Source organism: Kogia breviceps, chromosome 5 (assembly GCF_026419965.1).
Source record: "Kogia breviceps isolate mKogBre1 chromosome 5, mKogBre1 haplotype 1, whole genome shotgun sequence".
Classification (NCBI taxonomy): domain Eukaryota; kingdom Metazoa; phylum Chordata; class Mammalia; order Artiodactyla; family Physeteridae; genus Kogia; species Kogia breviceps.
Genome location: NC_081314.1, coordinates 125920010 through 125926571, shown reverse-complemented (window position 1 = coordinate 125926571; position 6562 = coordinate 125920010). Strand labels below are relative to the sequence as shown.

Here is a 6562-nt window from a genome sequence, read left to right as displayed (position 1 = left end):
CCAACTTAACTTTTAGATCAAAGGGATAAAAGAAAACTGATTATATGTTAGAATGTTTTGTTATGATTTTAATAACTACATAAGAAAAAATACTATATTACCTAGCAAATTTGGATCAAAATGCTTAAAGATTTTCTAACTGGATAAATATCTGTTTATATACATAAATATTTGCACATGTATAATTCCTTTGGAGATTTTTCTCTAATATAAAATTTTAAACATTTAAAATTGTATAATTTAAACACATCTATATCCCTTCTCTCCTTATGCAAATTATATAGAAACTAGTGTTTCAAAATAGGTTTTTTCACATTTTTTGCTATTTAAAAGAAAGTATTTTTTCTTAATCTAATTTTAATAAAACTTTAATATCAACCACATAATTCTTTAAAATTTCCTTTTGAAATGTATCTAGAAAAAATTTGTTTCATTACCATATATTATGTTTTTGTATACTATAAAAAATTGCCAACTCTTCTGATACATTCTTGTATGTTCTATTTTCAATGATCTATGAAAGGCTTATATTTTCATATTTGTATGTACTCAAAATTGCAAAGTATTTCCAATTAGTGCCACATATCTTAAGTATTACAGTAAAATGTCTTTTGTTTGCTATGTTTAAGAGTGGCATAGTATGGACTTATTTACAGTCTCAGAAAAGTTTCAGGGAAGGACTAAATATCAAATAGGTAGGACATATTTGGTTGGCTTTTAGTTTTCTTTAAATATACGTACCAATTTTTTCCCTATAGCCAAAATTGAGCAATCTTTCCACTTAGCCTTTAGTGCACTTCGTTTCCCATTAGGCACAGAAAATTTTTTAGCTTAAGTACTATATTCTAAAATGTATTTTTCTTAAGTACACATAATAATATATTTCCAAAGCTTTTCTCTGTATTACATTCATCTGTAAAGCTGACTAAATAGTTGCACTGTGAGATTGATTACTTGGCCAATGAAGCAGAGCCTAATCTTTGGCATTCAAAGATAATTCTCTGTCCTGGCACAAAGTAGCTGTGTTATATAAAGGTACTTTCTATTTTCCATAATGCTAGATGCTCAAAATAGGAAAAATCATTTGTAGTTTGAATACAAATATATGTATCATTAGTAAAATAATTTTGTATATATCATCATTCTGTATTACAATGGTTAGAAGAAGGCATCTGTTTTATTGTTTTAAAAGGGACTTTAAAAAATCTATTTTCGTGTGTGAAAGACCTGTACTATATTGATTGACACAACGAAAATGTCTAAAAATTAGGCAAACTTAACCTATGTATGTCTAGATACATATTTATCTATATAAAAATGAGATTTTAAAAATTTACTAGGCATAGCTTAGAAACCTATTTAATAAATAGAAACAAAGGGTCAGTGCCTTTCTCATCTCTTAGCCATTTCTATAAATATATAATGCTGTAATTAAATTAGTTATTTTAAGTGATTTGGATACCACAAAGAATTGGATTGTCAAATCAGGCTCCCATGAATCAGAGACATTACCCAACATCAAGCTTTACTAATCATTTAGGTATACGAGACATCAAGCTGCACAGGTAAAGCGAGTCTGGGGCTGCCTTGGTTCATCTTCCAGGTCCTTTCTTTGCAGACCATCTTTGGCCCAGGTTAATAGATGAGGTTTCTACATAAGGCATGCACACCCAAGTGGAGCAATTTAGTTCATAAGACATTTCCATTTTACACTCAGATTGTTGTGTAGCTTACATGACATTTTCCAGGGAAACATGCAGGTAAATCCAAAGATTCTAGGTTTGTTTTCTTTAAGTAAGCCTAGCCAACCAGATGTATTCTACTAAAAGCTTTCCAAAGATAAGTCCTCCATTGCTGCCAAGACCAGTATGTTTGTCTTTAATATTCTTAACAGGAGATGAGTTTTGTAACCTGCCTTGTTTCCTTCTTTGCAGTGCTCTTCCCTCTATAATAGGATTACAAGTTTCATAGTCCAGCTGCTTAACCTTTTCCTTCCTGGTATTATATGAGGATTTTAAACTTTCCCTTTAACTCTCAGCAAACTACAAGGATAGCACTTAATGGGCAAGAACTGGCTTTATTCACTGTGTCACTGATTTATTTGTTGTTGTATATTTTTCAGTCAGTCAACATTTATGGATAGTTTGCTGTTTAATATAATTATTTACCATGATTGTCTTGAGCCCAATACAGATATTTCTTGCCCCTAAAGAATTATGACTAGTCTATCAACCTCAATTAAGAGGAAATAAGTTTATATTTTAAATATGAGTGATGTAGTTAAAAAGTTATAAAACATCTGTAATAGGTGCTGATTATTTTTAAGGTTCCACTTCTATGGTACATTGATGAGAGGAAGCTAGATGGAAAGGGATTAATATCAAAATGGAAAATAAAATAGAACCTTCAGCTGTTTAGCTATTATTGGTCAGGTTCAAATTCATTAGTAAAAGCAGTATTTTATATGATTGCAGTGAGAATATTAATAATACCTCTCCTATCCCCAAGACATTATGTCATATACTCTTCATAAATTATATCTGGCATGATACTGGACTGATTAAATATTTCTTCAGATAATGCTGCATTATAAAAACTCCCAAAATATCAGTAGCTAGAAAACAAGCATTTATTTCATACTTAGAGGTATGCATGTTGGTTCAGATTAAGCCCATCTCATCTAGGGTCAGCTGGATACATCTGTGCTGGGCTGGGCTCCAGACTTTGAATTGAGTCCAAATCACCTCCATGTTATCTTCATTGTGGGACCGTGGCTGAAAGTGGAATCCAGGCTGAAATTGCCACATTAACCTGGGGCCTACTTTTTCATGGCAGTAGCAAAAGCTCCTAAAGGACTGAGTGAAACTGGCCATGTCTCTTATAGCTTTATTTCACAACCTGACCCACTTTTACTTCTGTCTTTTTTCCATCAGCCAAAGTAAGTCTCATGTTTAGTCAATGAGGTATGTGAAAGAATAATGAACACACAAGGAAGCCGTGATTGAAGTTGGATAAAACAGGAATAATTTGGGCAAATAATATCGTCTGTCACAAACAGCAGTGGATAGCCTTTTTCCCCCCAAAGTTTCAATACCAAATAAAATACAAGTTCATCAGTGAAGAGGCTTTAGCCTAAGAGTATATTTCAAACTTTTACAAGTTTTATTTCACCAGTGAGGAGATAAAGTATTTGTTTGTTTATTCTTAAAATTGCTATTAGTTCACTTAGTTCTTGGTGAAGGAGTCAACATTTAAAATATCCCTAGAGTAATAGAATGCTAATAGAAATCGAAACCAGCCACACTGAGGTCATGTTTGTGACCTACTGTGCTATAGTTATAAGAGAGGTAATTGCTCTTGTTTGAAATTGAGAAACCTGAAGATGATTTTCTTTAGAGAATGTTATTTGAGGACTGTTTAGTTTTCTATTGCTAACAAATTACCATAAACTTAGTGGCTTGTAACAGCATCCTTTTATTAACTCACAATTTTTGTAGATGAGAAGTACAGGCAGGGTCAACTGGGTCTCTGCTTAGTTTCTCATAGGGCCAAAGTCAAGATGTTAAGTCAAGATGCTAAGTTCTTACCTGGAGGCTCGGGGGAAGAATTTTATTCCAGACTTATTCAGGTTGTTGACTAAATTCAGTTTCTTGTCATTGTAGGACTGAAGTCCCTGTTCCCTTTCTGGCTGTCAGCCAGGAACTGCTTTCTGTTTCTAGATGTCACCTGCATTCCTTTTCATATGCTCCCTCCATTTTCAAACCAGCAATGGCCTGGTCATTCTTTCATGTGCTTTGAATCCTCCTGACCTCATCTGTCAATAGTGAGAAAACTCTCTTCTTTTAAAGGGCTATGTGATTAGATTAGCACCACCTGAATAATTTCTCTTTTTTATGGTCAACTCCTCTGTAATCTTACCTACATCTGCAACATCTCTTTTTCAATGTAATATAATCATGGGACTAACACCTAGAGGTAAAGGTCGTGGGGGACATCTTAGAATTCTGCTTAACACAGAGGAATACTTTTTTCAGACACATTTGATATTCAAGTTCATTTACTAGCAGAATTACAAATTAGCCTTTTAAATATTTTTCCTTGTAAAACTATCAGATTTCCATTTATCTAGGGATTTTCTCCAGTTTGCTGTTCAATGACACCAGTTAAGTTTTCTTCATTATTATTAAGAATTGCATGTATATTAAAGAGATTGTCATTCATTACTTTTTCATCTCTTTGAAAAGACATAGCCTGATGTGGCAGATGAAAACGGACATCTTTAAAGGCACAAAAGTATGAAACATTTTTCCCACAAAGTTGTAGACACTCAAAGTACTATCAACAGGCATATCTTGTCACTCCTCAAAAATAAGAGCTGAACTAGTTAAAATTAATGTTGTAAAGAATACCTAATATAATAGAATCACTATAGAAGTGTTGAATATATCCAGGGCCCTATTTAGATAATTAATTAATCTGTATGCATTACACAGACTATAAAGCTTAGCAGAAGAATCCAATCCAGGGGATGTCCAGTACAGACTTTCCCACAAAAAAGTTATTTAATAATAATGCCCAGGCCTTTAAAGTAGGATACTGAAGATGCTCCAATTAAAGAGCATATTGTTTTACAGATGCTGCTCTGTCTCGAGCAAGGTCCTACCGCAAAGGTTAATCTCAAGAACACAATGAAGATAAATTCTTCAAAAAATACCAAACCCAAATCAATTAATTTGTGCGACATTGTATTAAAGTCTCTATTCTCTCTTTTTTGAAGCATGAATGAAGTAACTGAAGATCCAAGTCAGCTTAAGGAGTACTCAATTTTCCCATGAAGATTTAGTCTTTTGTTTAGAAAGTATGAAGAAAAATAGCACTTACTGTGATCCGAGGAGCTTCTAAAATAATCACTCATATGGCTGTTGTAAATATAAGTAGCTAAGTTGGCCATCTCTACAATATCTAAGGCCACCTACATGCCATGTCATGTGGATGCCTCAATGTTTAAGCCAGTGACGGGATGGTGAATCCCTCTTGTGCTTCAAATCTCACTGCCCAGCTCCTATTGATATCAGTCTCGCTTGCTGCAACCATTCTTTAAGACGTACATGGATACTCTGAGTTGGAATAAATATCAGGTCTTCTGTAGTCAAAGAGCCATAGGCTCTCCCATCCTCATACTGGTCATCCAATGCCAAGTACAGATGTTGAGACTACAGCCAGCCATATGTACCGCCTCCTCCCCAAATGAATGCTAAAATGGTACCTCATCAGTATGGTCTTGGGCTACAGTTGCCACCAGGACCCAGGTACCACCACTGAGGAGGCTCTGGGCACAGCTGACCATTACACTTTATTTAAAGAGCTGTAAAATTTAGTATGCAAGCAGATTTTGACACAGACAAATTTGTCAGATCAGCATCTACACATGAGTCTGATACATAGCTTCATTTATGCTTCATGCTTGCTAAATATCGATTTCCTGTACTGATATTAAGTCATAATTTTACTCAAGGTAACTACGTCAAAACTTTGACCTACTCATCTTACATGCTTCTTTACCCAAACAAGCAACTCCTCTTCCCACCCACCTTTTGTCTGTCAGGGATTGTGCTTCCTCCTGAACAGATAAAATATAGATGTCATGAGGGTGAAAAAACAAACAATAAAAAAAACTCAGTAGTACAACCTTCCTTCCTTCAATAATTACTCTGCTATTTCCTTGCCTATGTTCAGTTTTCCAGTCTATCCAATGGAGGCTATCCAAACCATGATTTATAATCATCACTTCATCAGCTTTTTTCACGTACTGCATTTAAGCATCCATTTTTACCATTCCACTGAATGACTCATAAATGTGACCCCCATAAACCCACTGATTGCTTAATCAAATGGTCACATGTTAATTCTTGTTTAATCTCTCTGAAGCGTTCTATATCACTGGCATGTCTTTTATATTGTGGTTCTCTCTCTTCTTTCTTTTTATTTATGACATCAAGGTTTTCACTCCAGTTTTTCTGAACATTGTTTCTCAAGTGTCTTCATTTAATCTCCTTTCTTTGACTGTCCTCTCATTATTGGCTCTTCCCAGAATCCCATTACCAAACTGTACCTCCTCAGCTTCTCTATGAACACACTACACATCCACTCCTAATTGCCTGATTTCATGTATTGCATGTATTCTTATAATTGTCAAATCTAAAATTTATTTCAAACCACTTCTGTCAGTTCCAGACATACATTTCTCTGTCAGCCATACATTTATTGGCCCCACCACGAGATTCTTCAGACATTCACATTCAACATGATCCAAAACAAAGGAACAAGAATAAACATACATTTCAACACTCAGCTCTTTCTCTTCCAGGGGGGAAAAAAATCAAAGAAATTAAGTTAGATCCTTAAAAGTGAATACCTAAAGAATTGAAATTTAAAAGTATTTCAACATTGAATAATTTGAGGAAAAAAATTACACTTGCATTTATTTCACGATAGATTTAATCACTGATGATGAGGATGAATGCCACTCAGAAAATCCACAAACTGTGCTGCCATGGAAAGG

At 34.3% G+C, this 6562-nt stretch overlaps 1 pseudogene; it reads right to left on the bottom strand.

The window, feature by feature from the left end:
* Nucleotides 1-4125: 4125 nt before the first annotated feature.
* LOC131756898 (magnesium transporter NIPA2 pseudogene) lies at nucleotides 4126-4951 on the bottom strand (annotated as a pseudogene).
* Nucleotides 4952-6562: the final 1611 nt, after the last annotated feature.